Source organism: Botryllus schlosseri, chromosome 1 (assembly GCF_051294905.1).
Source record: "Botryllus schlosseri isolate E-star chromosome 1, Bs_hap1, whole genome shotgun sequence".
Lineage (NCBI taxonomy): Eukaryota > Metazoa > Chordata > Ascidiacea > Stolidobranchia > Styelidae > Botryllus > Botryllus schlosseri.
Window position 1 is genome coordinate 26240441 of NC_137236.1, and position 24595 is coordinate 26265035.

Here is a 24595-nt window from a genome sequence, read left to right on the forward strand (position 1 = left end):
ACACCATACAATTTGGTTTGGGTGTTTGTTGTGATTTAAAAATAACTATTTAATGATTTTTTTTGTCCAGTGATGCAAGTGATATATAGAATAGTAATTCACAATACTAATACATACATTCATGTTTCAGGCTGTATGTGATGCAAGACTCGTCTTTACGAACATTTATGCAAAATGGTACGGTTCGACACATGATGCAAGGATATTCCATAATTCTGCATTATATGGTTATCTGGAAAGCCAGTCGACCTCAAATGGACTGTTGCTTGGCGACCAAGGCTACCCATTGACTACTTATCTAATGACACCGTTACGCAATCCTTTGCGTGAGCCTGAGCTGTGTTACAACAGAAGCCACAAAAAGATCAGATTGACAATCGAACGCGCGTTTGGTGTTTTGAAGCGAGTATTTTCCTGCCTGAAAACAGGCATGAGGTTAAAAGTCGACACAACTTTGAACGTGATTCCAGCCTGCGTCTGCATGTACAACTTTCTCAGGCAACGTGGCATGATCGAGGCATCACTTGATGAATTTACAGATGATGGAATGGATCCTAGTGATTCTACACCACAAGGCCAGCGTACAGACTACGCACAAGCTTCTGCGATCCGTCCGCAGCTGATAAGATTGCACTTTTCATCTGCGTAGAACCGAATGTGATGTGGTGCAGTTGCAAATGATAAGATAACTTGTATAGTTTTTGACTAGATGTTTCCTAAAAAACAATTTCCATTGTCCAATCTCCCTAACATAAGCAAAAATAACCCTTCAAATTGGATTAATTTTGGAAAGTTTATTCCGTTACCATGATACAATGGCTATTTGACATGGTTCTTATCTTACTACTGAAATACATATTGACAAGTTACTACTAGTAAATATACCTTGTCACAATTCTACAGATTGTTTGCTATTGCTGATTTAAATGGTACCTGCAGTGGAATGAATAATACTAGATGTCTGAAGCACTCTTTTATTGAGCAGCAGCCCAGCACAAAGAAACTTTATTGAGTGGCAGAACAAAGAAACATAAGCAAGCACAGTATAATCAGCATGACATTGGTAATGAGTAGGGCAATATATCCAACATGTCAATATTGTCACGTTGAGCCAAAATGATGTCGAAATTTTTTGCAACCTGCATTCGTTTCACCTGCGCTCTCGGTGAACTTATTGACATTTTACAGCTTGTGTAGCCCCTACCGTTTTAGACGGTCTATTGTGAATCATAAACGCCAAATGCAACAAATTTTAGGTTGATGTGGTGTTACACTCAACATACTGCAGTATCTTAAGTGAAGCAGAAGCAGTCGTTTTTAGGTAAAAAAATCGCTCTAGTAATGAGACATTTTAGCAGTAGCAAAGAACCACAGTACAAAAATATATTAGGCAATTAGCCCTTTGCAGCACAGTATTGGAATACAAACGTATTATCGCTCTGGAATCGAACGTGTCTAATTTTCTTTGGTCATATCTTGACCATGTTCATGTTAGAAACAACGTGACACACACAAATAGACATGGTCATGGTCATGGCCATGATGTTATCAAAAGAGAATAAAAATCTTACAAAAATGGCCAATAGCTACTTTGATTCCACAGCGGCGATATGGATCCAATTCTATTGCACTAAAGAAAATATATTAAATCACAAAAGAACAGTGCTGGCTAAAACGAAATAATGAAGCTGTTAGGAACGAGCATTACGACTCTTCAAAATATCTATTAATCACGTCTACTTTTTGATGGAACGCTGTTCGAGTTCCATTTCTGCCAATTTCAGCTTTTTGTTTAGGAGCTCTATCTGTTTTTTTAGTTTGATTGCTTGCAATCTGTACAGCTCATTCCGGGATTCAGACTCCTGAGCAAGTTTCCTCTTTCCAGAACAGGTTGGTTTAGGAGGTGCAGATATCGACGTATCATCTGAAAAGATACCAATATGTCTTGTTCTGTTGCAGTGTTGGGATGACTCAAGTCAGCATTGAAAATCGATTGACTTGACTCGAGTCAAAATCTGCAATGACTCGTGACTCGAAGGTAGTGACTTGATCCCAACACTGTTCTGTTGAGCCTAGGACATATTCAGCAGGAGTAGTCGGCTCCTTTTACCACCTACTCTATCTCAGACAAAAAATACCTTACCTGCTGTCGTTTTGAGAGGTCGTTTTTCCGGAGTAGATGCATACGTCCTCAAAGATTTTGAACAGACGGGATGCCTGCTTGGTGCAGATAGTACAGAGTCATCGACTATATTGGATGGAGATGACACCGATACCAGTGTGTACATTTCCTCTGAAATCAAGCAGTACATACTAAGTGACACGACACATACTTTCTATGAGATATACAGATAAACCAGTTAATATATTTCTGTTGTGTAAAATAGGTTATCAAATTCGTATGGACTACGCAGAGGTGTAAGAAGCATTTATGAGTTTGAATTTATACATGCAGTTGGCGTATTCTCAAAGCCTTAATGCAATAGAACGGCGTGACCAGCATGTTTGTGTTGAAACGTATACAGGCCTATTTCTGCTTGTAGCTCTGGATTGCACTTATGAAATAGTACAATAATTGTGTTGAGAACGCATAATACCCAACATTGAGACAATTTTTACAAACCTTGCTCTGTACTTCCAACGATCCCACCAGATTATGGAAGAGTTGCGCTTTCAGTGTCCAATTGAGAGTCTGTGATTATGGGATTGAAGTGCGCTGGCTCCATTGCGAGCAGCTGGAAATACAATTGCAATAATCAAAATGGGAATCAATTTTCTTCAGTGAGAAACAACAACATGAGCAAACCAAATGAATTGTCTATCAATTCTCTGCGCGTGAATCACAAAATTCATGCAGCAATAATATATTCCGATTTCAATTCAAGATTGAGATATGTTTCAATGTTCACTGATGCCAATGTACACCGAAGAGTGGCAAAAGAAGTAGGCCTACAAACCTGCTGCGAAATTGGAGTTAATTCTTTATCCTTGAAGGATCCACCACCGGTCTTCACATTTTATTTGCGGATAAATGTCATTTCTTTTCCCACCTTTGCCTTCAGGTTCTTATATAGAGCTCTTAGCTTCATCCAATTGTCAATTTGCCGTGTATGGCTGTCCATATTAAACTCAACCTGAATCTTTGTCCAGGCCAACGCCTTGGAATTGTTTGTAAATTTATTTGTTGATTTGTCCTTTAATATAGGCCACTTTTCCACCAAATTCAGCAAAAACTCTTTTTCATACTCTGAATAGTTTGTCCTCTTTTCAACACTTGAATCCATATTTATAATCTTGTGGCTATGAACTAGAGAACTAAGAAAAATAGCTAATCGTTAAAAAGTAATAGCTTCACCACAGCAAGGTTTACACCGCCGTCAGTTTTGTAACAATAGCAGATTCAGTACCGTAACTCAAAATTTATTGCAAGATTACGATTTATTGATCGCTAGACATCATATGCTTCCTTTAGTAAACCTGAACTTTTCCTTAGGTACACGAATACATACTGCAAAACAGCCTTGAAATATTCCAAAATTTGGCACCCTACTGTACGTCCGGACAACCATCGAAATGGAATGTATTACCTGAGCTATCTATAGTGACATGCTCCTTTTGTTGTTCTATAAGATGGGCCAGGTATGACCGATCATTGATGCTGAAAATCACCGTGAAAACACGAACCGCTCGCGTAACGATAAATTCATGTACCGGTATCGCAAATGGGCAATTCCCCGCACAGACAACCGATGTTCCCACCACTACCTCTCCAAATATTATGAAATTTGGTACACGCACAGATGAGCTAATTCCAAACAGGATGAACTTTATTTTATGAAAATTGGACTTGGGGGTCAAAAGTTACGTCACTTTGAAAATTGACAATTTTCTGCTCATTTCGGGTCTGCACTTTCGGGTTTTATCAATGCAATATTCAAGAAGGTGTAGCTAGATGTTAGACGACAGTTGAGATACGGTACTTGGATTTATCTGAAGCTTGTCTGATCGTCTATATTTTCAAGTAAAATTTAATGCCCTGTAGGTTAGGGCCAAAGGTTAAATTGAGGGGGAATTTGGTCAATGGTCTAAAATCAGTCAGGCGTTACGCGATTTAGACTGCGGATTGCTCAAAAACATATTAAAATATTTTGGAAAATAGGATCTTAAATGAAAGTTTGCTTCAAGGAGACTTCGTTCATAGCAGTTTGATTTTGGCTATTAGACTGTAAAGTGATGAAATTGCAGTTTCAAGAGCACACTTCATTTGCACACGGAAATGCAGTAGTAGAAGGGTGCGTTCGGACATCGAGTCTGGGGTGTGTGTGGACATCATGTCTGGGATGTGTTCCGCCATCATGTCTTGGGTGTGTTCGGACTGTGTTGCCATTGAAACGTAGTGTCTGGGGTGAGTTCGGACTTTTTTCCCCTCGGACATCGTGTCTGGGATGGGTTCAGACAGTTTTGCAACTCGGACATCGGGCCGAGGGTGTGTTCGGAATGTGTTGCCATTCGGACATCGTGTCTAGGGCGTGTTCGGACATCATGTCAGGGGTGTGTTGCTACTCGGGCATCGTGTCTGGGGGGGCTCGGACATCATGCCGGGAGTGTGTTAGGATTGTGTTGTCAATTGCACATCGTGTCTGGATATTTTTGTGCTGCGCCAGATATGCCTCAGACCTGATATCTGGGCACAATTCTTATCCAGACATGCTCCGGAGCTGATGCCTGCGTACTAAATACCTTCAGGCATTGTCCGAAACGGATATCTGCTCACTTAGTGGACACAGACATACGTCAGACGTGATACCCGCGTACTAAACGACGCGTGACCTATATACGACCTCTTTATTTGCGGTTTTTGCTTATATCTGCGAGAGCTGGGTATATTCACAGTAGTGATAGCTGAGTATATCCACATCCACAGTAGTGATAGCTGAGTATATCCACATCCACAGTAGTGATAGCTGAGTATATCCACAGCTGTCACTACTCTGGATATAGGCCTACTCACCTCAACTATCACAGATATCACTACTGCGGATGTGGAAATACTCAGCTATCGCTACAGTGGATATACTCAGCTATTGCAGATATCAACAAAAACCGCCAATATAGAGGTCATAGGTCTAACGTCGTTTAGGACGCGGGCATCACGTCCGACGCATGTCTATGTCTATTAAGCAATGTTGGGATCAAGTCACTACCTTCGAGTCACGAGTCATCTCGAGTCATTGTACATTTTGACTCGAGTCAAGTCAAGTCAATCGATTTTCGAAGGTGACTCGAGTCAAGTCAAGTCACTCGTTTTTTGGAGGTGACTCGAGTCAAGTCGAGTCAAGTCAAGTCAAGTCACGAGTCAAGTCACAATTCAAGTCAAATTGAATTTTCGAAGTATGAGTGATGATTCAAAGTCATTACATTTTGCTAGCTGTGTTAATGACAGATTGGTTGCTGATATCGCTTGAATCAAATAACGGGTGTCAAGTTAAATATACATGCAAAAAGGCGTTGTATCACTCACGAACTCTTAGAGCTGCTAAAATGGAGGATCTAATACGAAGCGCCGAGAAGTTGAAACAAATTAATATGGTACAATACGCTACCCATCAACACATCCGTGAGATTATAAACGCATAAACTATATTCGTTCGATTCAAATCATACTAGGGGGTTGCCTAAACAGGGCACTTCGCGATGTAAGCACTGAGCCATCTAACAAACAGAGATACGTAGTTATTAGATTATTCTACAGCTACTACATAAACGTAAGCTGTGATCATTTCGTTTTCGGTCAATATATTTGTGATGTAACAATCGAGGAACAGGGAAAAGTACAATCTGTGAATGACTGCTTGCTCTCACAAGTCACACCGGCGTATCGCGAACAATCCGAACATCAAAGAGATGCAGCGATTTAATTGACACCGTTTACTAGATGACTTGAAATTGACTCGTAAATTTTGCTCCGAGTCAAGAGTCAATCCTCATTTCTGAAGCGCCGAGTCAAGTCAAGTCAAGTCATTTTTGCAAAGTGACTCGAGTCAAGTCAAGTCATGCGAAAAAGTTGACTCGAGTCTGACTCGAGTCAAGTCATGACTCGAGTCATCCCAACACTGCTATTAAGTGCGCAGATATCCGGTTCGGACCCTGCCTGGGGGTATTTAGCACACAGGTATCAGCTCCGGAGCATGTCCGGATAAAAATAGTGCGCAGATATCAGGTCTGAGGTGTTCGAATTGTTTTGCAACTCGGGCATCGTGTCTTGGAGGTGTTCAGATATTATGTCTTGGGTGTGTTCGGACTGTTTCGCAACGCGGACATCGTATCTGGGGGGCATTCGGATTGAGCTGTCACTCGGACATCGTGTCTGGAAGGTGTTCGGGCATCATGCCTGTGGTGTGTCCGGACTGTGTTGTTACTCAGACATCGTGTGTGGGATATGTTTGTGATGCGCCAAACATGCCTCAGACCTGATATCTGCCACTATTTTAATCTGGACAGTGGACATGCGTCGTAGCTCTAACCTGCGCACCAAATACCCCCAGGCATATTCCGAATCTGATATCTGCGGGCTTAAGGGATACATACATGCGTCAGACGTGATACCCGCGTCCTAAACGACATTTGACCAATATATGACCTCTATATTTGCGGTTTTTGCTGATATCTGCGATTGCTGGGTATATGTATAGCAGTGATAGCTGAGTATATCCTTATCCACAGTAGTGATGTCAGTGATAGCTGAGTATATCCACAGTAGTGATAGCTGTGGATGTACTCAGCTATCACTACTGTAAATTTGGATATACTCAGCTACCACTATACTGTGGATATACCTAGCTATCGCAGATATCAGCAAAAACGCGTCGTTTAGGACGCGGGCATCACGCCTGACGCATGTATGTGTCCAGATATCCGTTTCGGACAATGCCTGAAGGTATTTAGTGCGCAGGCATCAGCTCCGGAGCACGTCTGGATAAAAATAGTGCGCAGATATCAGGTCTGAGGCATGTCTGGCGCAGCACAAACATATCCCAGACACCATGTCCGATTGACAACACAATCCTAACACACTCCAGGCATGATGTCCGAGCCCCCCCAGACACGATGCCCGAGTAGCAACACACCCCTGACATGATGTCCGAACACGCCCTAGACACGATGTCCGAATGGCAACACATTCCGAACACACCCTCGGCCCGATGTCCGAGTTGCAAAACTGTCTGAACCCACCCCAGACACGATGTCCGAGGGGAAAAAAGTCCGAACTCACCCCAGACACTACGTTTCAATGGCAACACAGTCCGAACACACCCAAGACATGATGGCGGAACACATCCCAGACATGATGTCCACACACACCCCAGACTCGATGTCCGAACGCACCCTTCTACTACTGCATTTCCGTGTGCAAATGAAGTGTGCTCTTGAAACTGCAATTTCATCACTTTACAGTCTAATAGCCAAAATCAAACAGCTATGAACGAAGTCTCCTTGAAGCAAACTTTCATTTAAGATCCTATTTTCAAAAATATTTTGATATGTTTTTGAGCAATCCGCAGTCTAAATCGTGTAACGCCTGACTGATTTTATACCATTGACCAAATTCCCCCTCAATTTAACCTTTGGCCCTAACCTACAGGGCATTAAATTTTACTTGGAAATATAGACGATCAGACAAGCTTCAGATAAATCCAAGTGCCGTATCTCAACTGTCGTCTAACCTCTAGCTACACCTTCTTGAATATTGCATTGATAAAACCTGAAAGTGCAGACCCGAAATGAGCAGAAAATTGTCAATTTTCAAAGTGACGTAACTTTTGACCCCCAAGTCCAATTTTCATAAAATAAAGTTAATCCTGTTTGGAATTAGCTCATCTGTGCGTGTACCAAATTTCAGGAGATTTGGAGAGGTAGTGGTGGGAACACCGGTTGTCTGTGCAGGGAATTGCCCAAATATGACCAAGATATATGACGCAAATACGCGAATTACATGTAATGCGAGTATTGAGTAGACGACGAATTACATTTTTTTCGTAATACCAACCGGAGTTTACTGTAGGCCGAGTTTCTATCCGAGTATTACGCAATTTTTGAATTAATCCTTGTTTTCGTAATACGGCCATAGGATTCCGACTAGATTGGGCGGTGAGTCATACCTATAGAAGTAAATTTGACTTGTGACTCGGTCACAACCCTGAATATATGCAGGATCCACCGTTCCTCGTGATCTTCCTAGCATATAAGTATCCCGCTAATAGATGTGTGTTCATCATACACTGCAAAACGTTTTAAATCACCACTGCATCGACCACACACCCAAGATTATTTCATGATTGCATTTAGTCACAGGAAAACACACAATAATTATGAGGTGACCTTTCCGCATCAGAAACTCTAAAAACGATAAATAAATAGGTATCTCAATGTAAACGAAATTAACACAGGATCACACTGCGGACAGTGGCAGAGCAAAAGTACTGAACGAGACAAAATATTATTTGCTGAACTGAGAGGAAATCGGCAATAATATAGCAAACAATAGATAAATGCAAGTTACCAACCGCATGCGTTGATTTGAAAGTGTGAAACTGTGTTTCATTGTTTCTGTAAAATATATGTACAGCGAAGCTAATGCCCGGATATAACAGGACTAAGGGTATACAAAAGGGCAATTTCAGTGCATCTTTAGCAAACCCATGACCTTCCCTTTCAATTCTAGGGACCGAAATGAAACTAAACGAATGCTGGGAAAATTGGTACCAGAGTTTTTTGATTCAGAGTCAAGTATTGGGCATTGATTTAGAGTCGTGTATTCGAGCACCACACACGATTACTTCATAGCCGTAACACGACTTGGAAAGTTCAAGTATGTATAAATATTGAGGCCACAAGGAAAACCGTGTCAGGTACACTTTATCCAATTTGGTTTTGTATATCTTGACTATGGCTAGCGCTTTGGCACCGTATGTAAGGGTCAATATTATTGATCGACAGAATAAAGGGTTCCATGAATATTCGTAGCCTTGTGCAGCAAGTTCGTCGACGCTGAATTACGCCCGAGGTGTCGAGGCTCCAACGGTCGGGAATAGAACGTTGGAACTACATTTCCCGTGCCGAAGTCGTATATTTTCGTTTCTCGTAAAGATCCACTCACACTGTTCGACTCGAATAGTTGTGATCAGCCCTATTACCGAGTACCATACTAATGCGAAGTTAAACATCATGAGATGTGCCCGCAGTCGGCCTGCAGACAATGCAGTCTTCTAAAGTTGCAATGCACTCGGAGCAGTACGCTGGCGGGTGCGTGCAAGCTACGAATGATTCGTTCGTGGCCATCCGTGAGCGACATTTGATGCAAACATAGTTTTTACGGTCCTCCTCCTCCGATTCGTTGAATCTGGCGTAAAAGAGATGATTTGATGTTGACGAATCGCGATGATACTGTTTCTAATTATGTTTTATATGAACTCGATTAAATAATGCGAAATTGGATAAATTTTTACGTCCCATTAATCAACATAAAGCTTCCCGCGCATCTGACGAGGCAATACGAATCATGCACTGTAATGATAAATATTTAGAAAGCGGATCCGACTCATACATGGATGTCGAAAAATAAATATGGACACTAATCTGGTCGCAGGCGAATCGACAGCCAACATCTTTTTCGGTACGTATGTACTGATACATTTACTGTCAGACGTCTTGATGAGTGGTTCCCAACCGGACATCATTTCTTCACTATGGAGTAAAGGAGCCCGTCAGAGAAGTAATTTCATTAAAAAAAAACTTTTAAAATATCTCACATTGAAAAATGTAGCTTCTTCAGATCCGTGGGAAATATTTAGCACGTGTGACTGTGATTAAGGTTATTTCAAGTCGTATAATTGCGACTTCGACAGGAGTGTTAGTTTTGATAAGCCACACTAAAAAATGACATAACGGATAATAATTTTCGTAGACCGCCGGCTGTGCGGTCGATCGTAAGTGCACAAGCAAACCTATAGCTTTACTGGTTTCTACTTAAATCTAGGTGGATTGTAGAGAAACCAATTTAATTGAAATGCCAGGATTCATAAAATTCGGGACTCCTTTTTTAATTTTCAGTAATATAGGTATGAAGCCATCATTTCAAGGCCGGTCTGACCATCTGAGCAAATGGAGGAGCGTGACGAAAATGGACGAGAACCACCAAACGGGATTCATCAATACTACAGCGGTTTTAAAAGGACAATAAAACCATTATCGGTGCTCTCTCAGATTCGAGAATACAACATAGTTTACTTTAATATAACAGTCGTGCGAATGTGGAAAGAAACAACTCTTAGAACGCACTATCCACATACTGTATCACTGACAGTCAATGTAAAAAATGTATTGCGAATCAGAGATTGTCAGTAACTAAGTATTTCCATATTTTTTGAAGTACCCAAGTAGGCTCTGCCTTCATCCACTACTCCCTTTCTTTATATTACTTCCACTTCTACGGAACGTTTTCTTACGAAAAACTATTTACTTTCAGAACTTTGGATTTTGTATAGTAGAATCTACTTGGGGATATTTTGCATAATGTTTGTAAACGATACTGCCTTAACACTTTGACTGCCAACAATCCTAAATTTGGTATTCTACTCAATTCCATAAAGTGCCGGCGATCCTATATTTAGGATATTTTTGAAATGCGTACAGTAAAGTCCGGGGTAGGCTCTATATCAGTGGTTCGCAACCTTTTTCGGTGGCAGGGCCAAATTTAGAATTACTGAGTACGGTCGGGGCCGCACGAATACCAGGGCAATGAAAGGAACCCAAAATAGTCACCAAAACATGAAAATTGGCATCGTTCCGATTGTTCGCTTGACGCCCTTGGCCGTTGTGTTGCCGCGCTCCCGTTGTTCAGAACAATCAACCTTTGGTGATTATTTCGGAGTAGTTTTATTGCCCTGGCAAGATTTCAATTCTTATTATTGGAATCAGTGCGACACTTTCTTTCGATAAACACCGACATATCAAATTATTCGGACGCTCGGGTCGCGAGTAGGGCTGGGCACAATGATTCGAGTACTCGAATCTGAATCGAGTATTAATTTTAATGATTCGAGTCGAGTAGTAAAAGACGATTTTTTCGAGTAGTGGAATTATGCGCTTCTCGCCACTGAAGGTTAATTTGTCAACGAGCATTATAGTTTCGATACTAATTTTCACTGTTGAAGCCTTGGAACCTTGTTTGGTGGTATCGTAGCATACAAAACATATGGTACAAAGCTACGAGGTTGCTTGACGTATAGTACATTTCCGGAGTCATGATTATCCCACAACATTGTCACCAAGTGGAATGAAATCAATATGGTCACAAAAATACCCCAAAGTATCAGTTATGAGGTGGATAACAGGCATTATATTCTTTGTGGTGGCATTAACGATACATATTTGGACTTTGACATATTACATTCTGTTATGACGTCACTATGGGTGATACTCGATTACTCGACTCGACTCGAAGCATATTACGTGATTCAGAATCGAATCACTCAAGTACTCGATTTTGCCCAGCCCTAGTCGCGAGCTATAGGACTACCAATTATGTTGCTTTTTGCCGGCTAAGCAGTACGCATCTCGGCTTATTCCATCGTGAGTCACTTGTTGCACATCTATCGGTGAATTAGTTATCAATACCCAGGGCCGTAACAGCACTTTGTCAATCCCCTCCAAAACGTTGCTCTTGGGCCCCCCATAGGGTGATAAACCGAACTTCGAAGCCCTACAGACCCCCATCAGGCTAGAGGCTGTTTATCGCTATTTATCAACTAAATCGGGTGTCCGTTTTAGGCAGCTACTCTCGACTAATTGCGCCAAGCGCGAAAAATTTCTATAATTCATGATTGAATCGGTCAATATAATCGGGAATTGGATATTAGTATTAATATTTATCCTCTCTCTGCTCACGTAATCAGATTGACAGGTTGAGCAGAGTGAGTTGTGTTTGAAAAGGTAGGACCCCTCAATATTAATTAAACATATTCGGGCGTATTCCCGTTGGCAGGAACGAAACAGCACTTCGTCAGGCCCCCCAAAACACTTAGGTCTTGAGCTCCCATAGGGTGACAAACCGACCCCCCGTCTCGTTGTTCGCTTCTGCCACGAAATCAGGATCACCTTTTAGTGAGCCAGAGTGAAGCGCGAAAATTTTCGATAATTCAAAATAAAATAGGTCAATAAAACCGGGAATTGCATATATATTGCTATCAATTACTTGTCCTCTCTGCTTACGTAATCAGATTTACCGGTAGACCTGAGCGAGGTGTCTTGGAAACTGTAGGGCCCGTAAATAATAAATAAATATATTCGGACGGGCGGACCCCGTTGGTACCACTTCGTTACATGTTATTTCGTGACCTCCAGTCTGCTATATCAAAAAATATAGAATCGCCCAAACGTACTAAACTAAAAGATGCACACGATTTCAAATTGGTAGTTCTTCACTGGCATATAATTCTTCCCTGCGAGATGGTAGCCTAGTTGTCTCGTGAGGTTCAGATTGCCAAGACAGAAACATTCGACGCCAGTCATTTAGGCGCCTATGGTCAATTATACCTATATGTATTTTGCATATACATAACGAAGTTTTCGGTCAGCGTAAGGGCAGTCCTTTTCGGTCAAGGTTTTCTCGCTGCTGATCGTTCTGGCACAGTTCTTGGAGTCGCATGTTACATGGCCTAAAACTTTATATGTGTTCGTGCGTCGTGGCGCGGTATTGGCCAACGCCGATATGCCTACTTCTATAGATCTTGCGAATTTATTCTTGGTGGAAGAGTACCCAATAGTTAAGGTACCTGGAAACTTGAAATCGCATGCAGCGCGAAAATTTTTTGAAAAAGTCGCAAAAAATTTCATAAAATACTCTATAATTTATGCTAATTCACTAAATAATTTTGGGCCACCTTCGAGCTCGCTCCCCCCCCCAATTGGGGGCTTGGGGTGCGGCAGTTACGGTCCTGTCAATACCTATATCTATAGGTACTGCTCGTTCAACTGGAAAGTTAGGGCACATCGCTTGAAACAGCAGAGACGTAATTTTAGCAGTCTACTCACAACTTTCCTGCAATCCTAATTGAAAACTCCAGACTCCAAGCCAAGCAAGAGTATTTTATAAATATGATTTTTTTTTTCATAAATCGATTTCTCAATATTTTTGTGGGGGCCGCAAGAAGGCTAGCTGGATGCCGCATGCGGCCCTCGGGGCCGCGGTTTGGAATCACTGCTCTATATCCCCGGATTGCAGCTATATCCGAGGCTACTCAATAGGCTTATTGTCATAAACCACCATTTTCGTTGCCGAAAGTATTTTTTTTAAATCACATCTGCATACAATAGGTTAACCATTTTTTTGGTTTGATCACTAGGTGGATTTTCATAAAATGAGCAGCTAAAAAATCGAATTATTTTTATAATTCCTTAATATTGACAAAAATATTTTTTTTCATAACTTGTACAAGGTTTACACTTATCAGCACGCCCGATTCCAGCCAAATATCCAACTACTCGAAAACTCATTGTTTGCTGGAGTTTACTGGCAATTTCCATAATAGGCCTTGGTACCTAAAGTGTTAATAACAAATTGAAATAGCCTCTGTGTTGGGCCTACTGAATATGATTGCAAACATCGTACCTGCTTGTAGTTTCACGAGTCATTGTGATTTAGCCGTGAAACTACATCTTACAATTGAGTCGTCTCCGATTAATTAAGGTTTGTTACACCTCAACGAAATCTGCTTTGAGACTAGTACTTTTTAAACATTCCACTTTCCCCTTACACCTCTTGAAACTTTGTTCTTTTGGCATTATTTCTTGAAAATTTTCGCATTATTTATACATGAGTACCACCGCCTAGTATTTTGGCCACCTCTGTTAACCGCATACCATACTGAAATTCAATGTCACAACATTACCGCGCGATTTCGTATCTAAGTTAAATAAACAGCATTCCTGAAATCATAGCATGGCATGAAATAAGGGGGTTGCTGGACACAGAACTGTATAGTACCATTAAAACAGTGCAAATGTTACCTTTCTGCTGTAGAGTCGCTGGAAACCGCCGCAAATTTCAGCTCGCTAGACTCCGTACCCCCACTGCGTGATTCCCGACTGCCATCACAGTTCATTGACATGCTGTATAGGCTGCTGGAACACACGGTCGAACTGAAATTCCACCGTTGAAAGAGAATCCTGCGATTTTAGACGAGTCTTGGTGACAGAATAATTATCTCCACTTCGTCCAACGATGATTCGGTTATCGGACGCCGGCGTATCTTGTGTTATCAGCAATGCATCAATTCCTCATCTGCCGGTGCTTAGCCAGCAGCTAACTGATTGATAACTATCTTCTAGTGTAGCGTTGGCTGCCTGTGCGTGGAAAGTCACTTTAAAATTGCGTAAACACCGTACCGTCAGGCGTCAGTAAGTTTTTACGACGTGAACTTTGGTAACTCACACAAGCCGTCAACTTTGACTATAGATAACTAACCTACGTAGGTTAGTTATCTATACTTTGACACGCGTAAAAACCGGGTATTATTGAGCATTGGCGTCGACCGTACTCGTGTACTTTAATGCCTATCATAACCTTTCGAGTTCGCTGTACTATACAAACGCTTACATTGAATATTAAATATATCAATTTATTTGCTCATCTACAAATCGTTATCAAAGTTGCTCGTGTTTGCTGTGTGACGGTTTCTCAATTAAATATAGACGCTGTAGGTAGGCAGTACTGGGCGCAAATAAACCAAATTTCTGTATCGTTCGGATATTATCATGAACAGCATTTTACGCTCGCAGCAATCCGGTCCAGTGCAATTTCACAATTAAGCTGAATATACCTGAAGTTGGGATGCATGATGCATCAATAAATTACACAGATTTTTGGAAATAATGACTGTGGATTACTGTCGAATACAGACGATATTGATCGACAAGATTTTTCCCAATAAATATTCTTCCTAAATGGATAACAGAATCAGAAAAAAACATCTACATCCATTTCGAAGGATATTTGCAAATGCAGGGCATTTATTATTAGGGCTGGGCACAATGATTCGAGTACTCGAATCTGAATCGAGTATTAATTTTAATGATTCGAGTCGAGTAGTAAAAGACGAATTTTTCGAGTACTGATATTATACGCTTCTCGCGACTAAAAGTTAATTTATCATCAAAAATTATAGCGTCTCTACTCTTTTCCACTGTGGAAGCCATGAAACCTTAATTGTCCGTATTGCAGCATAGAAAACAGGGCATGAAGTACAAGTACTAAGCTACGAACGTTACTGGAAATACCACATTTCCGAAGTCATGATCATCCCACAACATTGTCACAAACTGCAATGGAATCGGGATGGTCGAAAAATACCAAGTATGGTTAATGTGATGGATAGCACGCATTATATTCTTTGTGGTGGCATAAAGAGGTACAAATTTGAACTTTAACATATTACATTCTGTTATGACGTCATAATGAGCGATACTCGAATACTCTACTCGACTCGAAGCAAAATACGTGATTCAGAATCGAATCACTCAGGTACTCGAAAATGCCCAGCCCTATTTATTATAGCATAATTCTTCACGCTGGAATATGTAATCTCCAAGTAATCTTCTGCTTTGCATTCCGATTCCGACATTGATCGTTTGAATTATCACGCACTCAAGCGAGACTAGCAATATCGAATACTGACAAACTCATTGATATCTAAAATCTAGCTAGATGCTGAAATGTTGATATTCCTGTGGCAAACTTCTAGACGGGGAACCCCCGACGTAAATACCTGAAGTCTAGTCTACGCATTGCACCATAAATGCGTACTGCGTATAACTTCGTAAATCCCCGTGCGTATAATCGCGCCCGTTTGTAAATGTAATATCATTGGTTTATTTACTACTCGCAACTTGCACCGGAATAATATATAAAAATACAAATACAGCGATGCGAATGAATATGAACGTTTTTCATATTTGCGTAAGGGTAAGGTATCAGGTATATCTAGAATTCTATATATCCCTGGTCACTGGTAAGGAATTAATGCCTACAGCACCTATTGGAAAGAGTAAGCCTCGTAAACACAATATGATCATGATCACCGTTACATGGTGAAGTTCAATAAAATGAGAAGTTCGTAATGATTTGTTGCAAATGTAACAGCGACAATCATTAACTAGCGCTGCCAACATCTATCTATGTAGAAATGCCTACATCCTCCATATCTGTATTTGTATATTTGGTTTGGTTTGGTTTGGTTCGGGCAAACTATTGCAGTGAGAGAGCCAGTTATTCTCCGCGAAAATATAGGCGTAGAAAGCCAACACTTTCCATTACCCTGCTGCTATTCCAAAATCGTTATCAGCTGTATTTCTGATGAAATTTTAGATATTCGATCGTTGATTGCAATATAATACTCGTGGCGTCAATCTCTCTCGCTCCTCTGCGTCGACTGCGATATACAGCAACAGCCAACAAATTTATAATGAGATTCGTATCCAGATTTACCGATTGAAACAGTTAATATTCCGCAACAGACAAATAGTATAGAATCTAAGTAAACACCAAACCAATCACCAATAGGCCATGACAGCATGAGAGTTCGATTGCGGCACAACACCGGTAAATTAAACAACTTTAGGACCACGGAATTCAAACCGCAAAGTAGGCTGATACTAATACTGAACTGGTCATAAAACGAATTGTTACTAAGAGTAACTTCAATGGCTGCTTTCTGCGAACGTCGACGGTTCCGACCTAGAGTAGATGGTATAGGCATAACCTTTTATCGACAATTTAAACGATTATCCATATCCAGATGAGCATCCTAATAAGTTAACTGTAAACGCTGATTACTACCTATGATTTTGACGACGCATTCATGCGGAAACTTTGATGCGTAAAATTCCACTGAATACCGCGAGTGTTGATTCCCGTCATCCATGTAACAGGGTCGGTTACGCTGACAATATGACACGTTATATAGAGGTTACAGTACTCTACATATCCTCCCGTATGCGATGGTTTCGTAATTGCCAGAACATAATCTTAAGACAAGCGGAAAAACGTACGTCCGCCCGGCAGGGACACAGATCAACGAAATGAATGCCGCCAATTTTTCACGGGATATTTTGTGTTTGCGTGAGTGCGTGATATTGTTTGCGTTGGAACTACAGCACCTCGCACTAGTCCCCTGGTGTGCTTCTAAATATTCTCTGTTCAGCGCTCACACGTATGACCTCTTTCTTCAAGTGACGTTTGCGTAAGTTATTGTCACCGGCCTCCGCAAACATTACGCACCAAACTAGAAACAACGTATGCTATCCGATTGAGGAGTCATTCAAATATTTATGCGTAGGGGAGACGTGATTCTGATGACACGGAGGGATTTGAAGCACTAGTATAGTTCTCGATGATACTAAAGTCAAACTTTTCACTCAGTGAATTATTTTATGGCTTGAAGTTCGTTTTGGCAAAAACTTTCTTCATCACCTGCAAATTATTCCGACTTGCGAGAGCTTATGGGGCCTGTGACCAAAAATCTGTGTTGTTTTGAAGTAGATTAAAATTGTGCCCACCGTACATTTTTGTTAGTAATGTTCAACGCAAATTGACAGTCTCTGACAGCAACGGATTGGTGTCATCTATATCAGTTGAATATTTGATCAACAGCCACTCAGCTAGAATTGCAATACTTAACTGGAAAGTAGATGTGATCTGTCGTTCGAGAAGTAGTGCACTAATTCCCATTAATATAACTGTGAACCTGGACGAAGGTCTATAGCACATGGGTTGCCAACCTGCAACTTTAGAAGGAAATTTGGGCTACCGGCGATACCTAATTCAATTACTATGTGCTGGCGGCCGTCCTTGTGCAAATTTAATTTACGAATTGACTCCCGAAGTCTCGCGCGATTTTATTTATTATTCTTTAAAATATTTTCGCGCTATATGCGTGATTCAATGCGACTTCGTTTTTGATACTAATATAGTATAGCCCTTTGAAATCCGACAGTGTAGATGCGAACACAAGAGTAAAATGAAGATACCCATATATAGGGTTTCCATATTTTTGAAATCTGGAAGAGAACACTTTTTCAAAATTTTAGACTTGCAATACCGGAGGAAAATCCTGAAAAAATGGTACATTTTTATCACTTCATGGTCGGTAGACTAAAAAAAGGTCACCTTCCCGGAGCTCAAATTCCGAAATAGCCGCCAGAGCGTTACTCCAGTGCTGATTTACTGTATCTTAGTCGAGTTTTGCCCTATATTTAATCATAATCCTCAAAAAAAGAGGGCAAAATTTCATAAAAGAGGACATTTGGGCGTCCTCCGAGGACACATTCAAAAAAGTAAAAAAGAGGACAAATCCTCTTAAAAGAGGACGTACGGTAACCCTACCCATATAGAAATACCAACTAGCAATCGTGCGCTCACCACGAAAGAAATATGTTTCCAATATATACCGAAAACCCTGATGAGAAGATAAGAAATAACAGCATCCAACTAATGACATTACTACCGGTAATAACAATTGGCTCACCCGAAGATGCATCATCATTTATAACTTGCCCTAAATGTTCGAAAACACTCCCACATCTCTACCGGTGAATCAGATCACAGGAACTGAGATACGATAAATTTTTGATTTAAGATGTGAAACCAATGATATCAATGATAAAATTCTTTTGTAAATCTGAAAATCTTTCGCGCAAAGCGCGACCACAACGGACCCCAGTTTCTATTCATATTATAATCACTCGCGATTTCGGTGCATATAGTAAGCCGATATGTAAAAGTAAATTATTCCGGAGCTCAGCAGAAATGGACATGGATAGTTTACCAGGGGTATTGTATTCGGCGTCCAGTTAGTTTGTTATGGCTATATGTCCTGAAATGCGGCCGTGGGCTACATAAGTAATCGAACTGCAGCCGTGAATAGCAAAAAGTTTGACCACCCCTGGTCTAGCACGATGACGAAAGCTTGACCGCAAACTAGCAAACTTACATTAGGCATTGAGAATTATTTTCACCGATACGACGTCATAATTACAAAAAATGACAAAAGCCATACATGAATTAGTACATGATTTTTTTGATCCGAGGACATATGAGCACGCGACACGACACGTGGGCATGCTGCTTAAATCTGGAGGCAAGGTTCGCTGCATGCCCGTGTGGTGGCGTGCAGCCAGCATAGAACCGCTTGATTTATCAATTCGTTATACTGCGGCATATATCTGTAGCATTCGTAGCTTGCATATATATATTTGTAGTCGTGATTAGTCGTCACCGCGTGCGGACGTCTTCAGTAGCGGAGAGATTTGAGGTCGCGCGTATCTTGTTGGACTCCTATAGTTACGGTAAGACTGTTCTATATTGTACATACGGGGTAGCATAGTTATCTATATAGGTAGGCTAATAGGCTTAGCCCTATTATTCTGCGGTTTCATAGTGGTCATGGACACTACAGACGCAAATCTTTCCGAGAAGCGCAGATCATCTGTGGCATTTACGTCGTCGGACAGTGAAGGAGACGGTAAAACAGCCGCTAAGATTCCAGCAAAGTCGTATGCATTATCAGGGCCAAACAAGCTTGTAGACGGGAATAATACTCGTAGGGAAAATAACAGCGTCCCTTCATCCACTGTACCAGCATTGGCAGATCCAAGTAGTGCTACTCCGGAGCTACGGGTGATTGTATCATCCAGAGGTCCCGGCCGGAAAATGAAACATTACCGTCCAGATACCATTCACAAATGGCTCATAAATCGTATAGGACAGTATGGAAGTATTAAGGCATTGCCTTCGGGAGATTTGCTTGTTCCTTGTTTGAATAAGAAGCAAGTTAACCTCTTACTCGAAAGTGATCTGATTACGGTAGAGAAAACGACAATTGAAATTAGCACTTCACTGTATCAATCAAAGCCGTACGGCAGTCGCGCTGTGGTCTCGGGCGTTCCGATAGAAATAACTAATGAGGAAATCCCGAAATATCTTGCGCTATTCAAAGTTAAATCTGCTAAGAGACTTCAACGTACGACGAAGGAAGGGGATAAGGTAGATAGTCTATCGGTGTTGTTATTCTTTGAAACGCAAGAGATTCCCGAATACGTCGCAATCGGGTACCTTAAATTGAAAACTCGACCGTACAAACCTACACCTCTCAGATGTTACAAATGCAATCGTTTTGGGCATACCAGCGCGCACTGTCGAGGGAGGAAGTGTTGTACTAAATGTGGAAGTAGAGATCATGAATATGAATCCTGTGATAAGGATAAGAAATGCGTCAATTGCGGGGAGCATCATAGCGCCGCTTATGGTGGGTGCCGCATATTCAAAGAAGAGGCCAAAATTCTTGCCGTAAGAGAGCGCTCGAACATATCTTACAGTGAAGCCAAAACTATAGTCTTAGACCAAGAGTGGCCACAGTTATCGAACACGAACATATCTAATACGGACATAACAACAAGTACCCCTAACACATCATTTAGTGCAGCACTACGAAGGAAAACTCGACCTCGTCATGATTACAGGGCTGCATACCCTTTTCCTAATGACTGTGATCTACGCAACCTAAAATCGCGCAATGACCAATCATCACCTGGGAACGGACAACAGTTTGTGCGGGATTCAGTATCCCACAACCCTCTGCTTCAAGGAAGCCAACATGATTCGCAGTTACTCCCAGGTTTAGACGCCGTACGCCTGTTGGCACTCGTCGCCGAGATTGTTCATTTGACTAAGTCGGGCGACCAAGACGTATTTAGCATTGTCTGTCAAGTCTCGTCGAAATACCTTGGAATTAGTATAAACCCTGAGGTTCTGATGAATGTGCCGTCACCCGCGGCTGGGAAGACTTCCTTGGTACGAAACTCGAATTAAATGTATACTTCGGCACTACTTATTTTGCAGTGGAACTGCCGTGGAATTTACAGGAAACTTTTCGAATTCAAGCATTACATCAATAATCTCGCGACTCCCCCGGACGTAATTGCTCTTCAGGAAACTCATCTCATTGAAAAATACTCGCCTAGGTTGCCAGGATACACTCTCTATAGGAATGATAGGTCGGCGCATTCTGGTGGGATTGCCTTTTTTGTCAGCAATCGAATAAATTCTTCCACGAACCAAATAGTCACCGCCTCTCAAATCGATGCCTTGGCTATCAACGCGGGCGGTCTCCAGATATGCAATATTTATATCCCACCGCATTATCAACCGCGAGAACAAGACTTTTCTTTTCTGCGGAATCTGTCATCGAAAGCACTTATCTTGGGAGATTTTAATTCCCACCATCTGTCCTGGAGTACCTTCACAAACAGACGGGGTGATATCCTCTCTGATGCTATCGATAAATACGGACTGGTTTTGTTAAATTCGTCCATCCCGACTCGCGTTAATATCTCGTCAAACGCCGTTAATCGCTGGTCCCTGCTGGATTTAAGTCTTGCTTCATCTGATATTGCTTCGAAATGCCACACATCTGTGAGTGATCAGCTCCTCGGAAGTGATCACTGTATAGTACACACAGAATATAGGAAGCGGATCACAAGAAAGTCTATAAAAAGACGACCCTGGTCTTTGAGAAGAGCAAATTGGGCCGCTTTCTCCAGTCATGTTGACAGTAATCTGGCAGAATATCAGAATTCTAATATTGATGACACCAACGAGTTCATCACAAAGGCAATAATATCAGCATCCACCAACAGTATTCCGCGTTCTAAACACACGTCAAAAAACCCTGTTCCTTGGTGGAATTCGGAATGCGACCGAGCGGTACGGCGCAAAAGAGCGGCATTCCTCAAAATGAAGAGGACTTTCTGCTTGAATCATGTCATAGCCTTCAAGAAACTACGCGCTGACTGTAGACGCACCATACTATCGGCAAAACGAGAGGGATGGGAAAGCTTCTGTACCTCGCTGAATCGGAATACAAATTTATCAAAAGTATGGGGCGTAGTGCGATCCATGTCGGGCGGCTCGGCTTCGGAAGCAACTAGAGTCTTCACTCCGAACAATCTGTCTTTGTTGGACGACAAATCAATTGCTGATCGACTAGGACTGCATTTTGCCAGAGTCAGCAGCAGTGATAACTACTCCGTAAGTTTTCTCCGGCATCGAGACCTCATGGTGGGACCGGTTCCCGATACTCGACCACTTCAGCCCGTCGACCCCATCAATGTCCCGTTCAATCTGGAAGAACTGCTGGATGCAATTCGATCTCGTCGAAACTCATCTCCTGGGGATGACGACATCTGCTATGCCATGCTGCAGAACCTATCTGCGACTGCTCTCAACCATATCTTAGAGCATTTCAACTCTATATGGCACGACGGACTGGTTCCGGAAGCCTGGAAGAAAGCCATAGTGATCCCTCTTCTCAAACATGGCAAAGACCCTGGCGCTCCGGAGTCTTTCCGACCGATATCATTGACAAGTCATTTATGCAAAATCATGGAGGCTATGGTCACAAACAGGCTAAGGTGGTACCTCGAGGAGAGAGGGCTCCTTCACACCTCGCAATCCGGATTCAGACATGGTAGAACCACATTAGATCACATTCTCACACTCCACGACACAGTTTACAAAGCCTTGAATAGTCAGCGTTCGGTCATTGCCGTGTTTCTAGACATCGAGCGCGCGTACGACATGATGTGGCGCGAAGGAATGTTGTATAAACTTTCGCAGCTTGGAATAACCGGTCGCATTTATTCGTGGATTAGTTCTTTTCTAACCAACCGAACGTTCCAAGTTCGAATAGGCTCTACATTATCAGACACGTACATTTTAGAGAATGGTACACCCCAGGGAAGTGTTATTAGCCCATTGCTTTTTTTCGATAATGCTGAATGACCTGCCATCTGTTATCCAATGTGATCACGGTCTCTATGCGGACGATTGCGCAGTGTGGGAAAGCGGTCTCTCTATTCCTAACCTACTATCATCGATACAAACGTCGCTTAACAGCGTTTTCGAGTGGTGCTGTAACTGGGGGTTCTCGATATCCATGTCAAAGTCGGTAGCAATGCTTTTCACTCGTAAACGTAAGGTGGGCTGTTTATCGCTTACAATCGGGGGTAGAGAGGTTTCCTTTGTGGAAAAATGTAAATACCTCGGAGTAGTTTTCGATAAGACCTTGTCTTACAGGCATCACATTGATCACGTTATAGAGAAATGCACCAAACGATTAAACTTGATTAGACTTCTTTCCGGGACGCATTGGGGCGCGTCTAAACAATCATTGCTTGTGCTTTACAGATCACTGATACGCCCGGTTATTGATTACGGCCTCCCTGCCTATGGTTTCGGTGTAAAGTCGCAAGTAGATCGAATTCAAGTCCTACAAAATCGGGCACTACGGATATGCTGCGGCGCGATGCGTAGCACCCCCATCTGCATTCTTCAAGCTAGCTGCAATGAAATGCCAGTGCAAGTTCGACATGAACACCTTTCCCTTAATTACCGATGTCATGTAATGAGTAGACCACTTGGTACCCACCCAGCCGAAGGCCTGATGTCGGACTCATGGCAAGAAATAGACTATCTGCTAAACCCAAGACTGCGCTCTTTCAATACTCTCACCAAATGCTTTTTCACAGATCTCAACGTAAATAGATACCAATGGTCGGCGTTGCCACCGTGGACAGTCCCTCGCCTCGGAGTGGACAGGAACCTTGTCTCCATCCTTGACCGGCAAGGAGTTCGAGATCATAGCCAACGACATATTTGTCTTGATTATGTTTCCGACATATACAATAGCGCCACAGAAATCTACACTGACGGCTCCAAGTTCGCCGACTGCGCGGGCTTTGCAGCGTATATCCCTGATCATCAAACTGTCATCAAACGGCGTTGCTCAAAACTGCTATCTAGCTTTACATTAGAACTGCTGGCGATATTGTCCGCCTTGAGGTGGATAGTGGAGCGCGGGCAGCCATCTAATTACGTTATTCTTTCAGACTGCCTGAGTGGCCTCCAGCATATATGTGGAAGATCACTTTCGTGTCAACCCGGAATCCAGCGCGAGATAACCTCATTGAACCATCAAGCGACCAACCTCGGTGCAAGTATCCATTACGTATGGATACCAGGGCATGTTGGTATCCCGGGAAATGAAATTGCAGACGCACACGCAAAAGCGGTGGCAAGCGATGAATCGCCAGCTTCTGAATTCAATATAGACACACCAACAAAAGACGCAAGAGTTTTAATACTCGAGCATTGCCGGCAACGCTGGAACAATAATTACATACGTGACCAAAAAGGAGCCTGCTATAAACAGCTTCAAAATACAATTTTCAACCGCCTCCCCGACACGAATAATCGTCATTATGATCGAATATTATTTCGTCTACGGTCAGGTCATTGCCGCCTTAATTCCCATTTATTCAAGATTGGGTGTGCCGACTCCCCCTTGTGTTCCTTATGCTGCGTCCCGGACACTGTTTCACATTTGCTAATGGAATGTCGTAAATTTGAATTTCATCGCCGATTTTTGATTGCTCATTGTGCCAATGAAAACGTTGCTTTCTCTGTACAAAATCTATTGACCCT

General features: G+C 42.0%; 2 long non-coding RNA genes across 2 annotated transcripts; both read right to left on the reverse strand.

Moving 5' to 3' along the window:
* Window positions 1-2149: 2149 nt before the first annotated feature.
* LOC145446082 (uncharacterized) lies at window positions 2150-2996 on the reverse strand. Its single transcript, XR_013917202.1, has 3 exons — window positions 2807-2996; window positions 2624-2735; window positions 2150-2293 (listed from the first exon to the last, which is right to left on the reverse strand). It is a non-coding gene; the product is annotated as an uncharacterized LOC145446082 (long non-coding RNA).
* A 5239-nt stretch (window positions 2997-8235) lies between these two features.
* LOC145446049 (uncharacterized) lies at window positions 8236-14393 on the reverse strand. The gene is made up of 2 exons (XR_013917188.1): window positions 14068-14393; window positions 8236-9400 (listed from the first exon to the last, which is right to left on the reverse strand). It is a non-coding gene; the product is annotated as an uncharacterized LOC145446049 (long non-coding RNA).
* Window positions 14394-24595: the final 10202 nt, after the last annotated feature.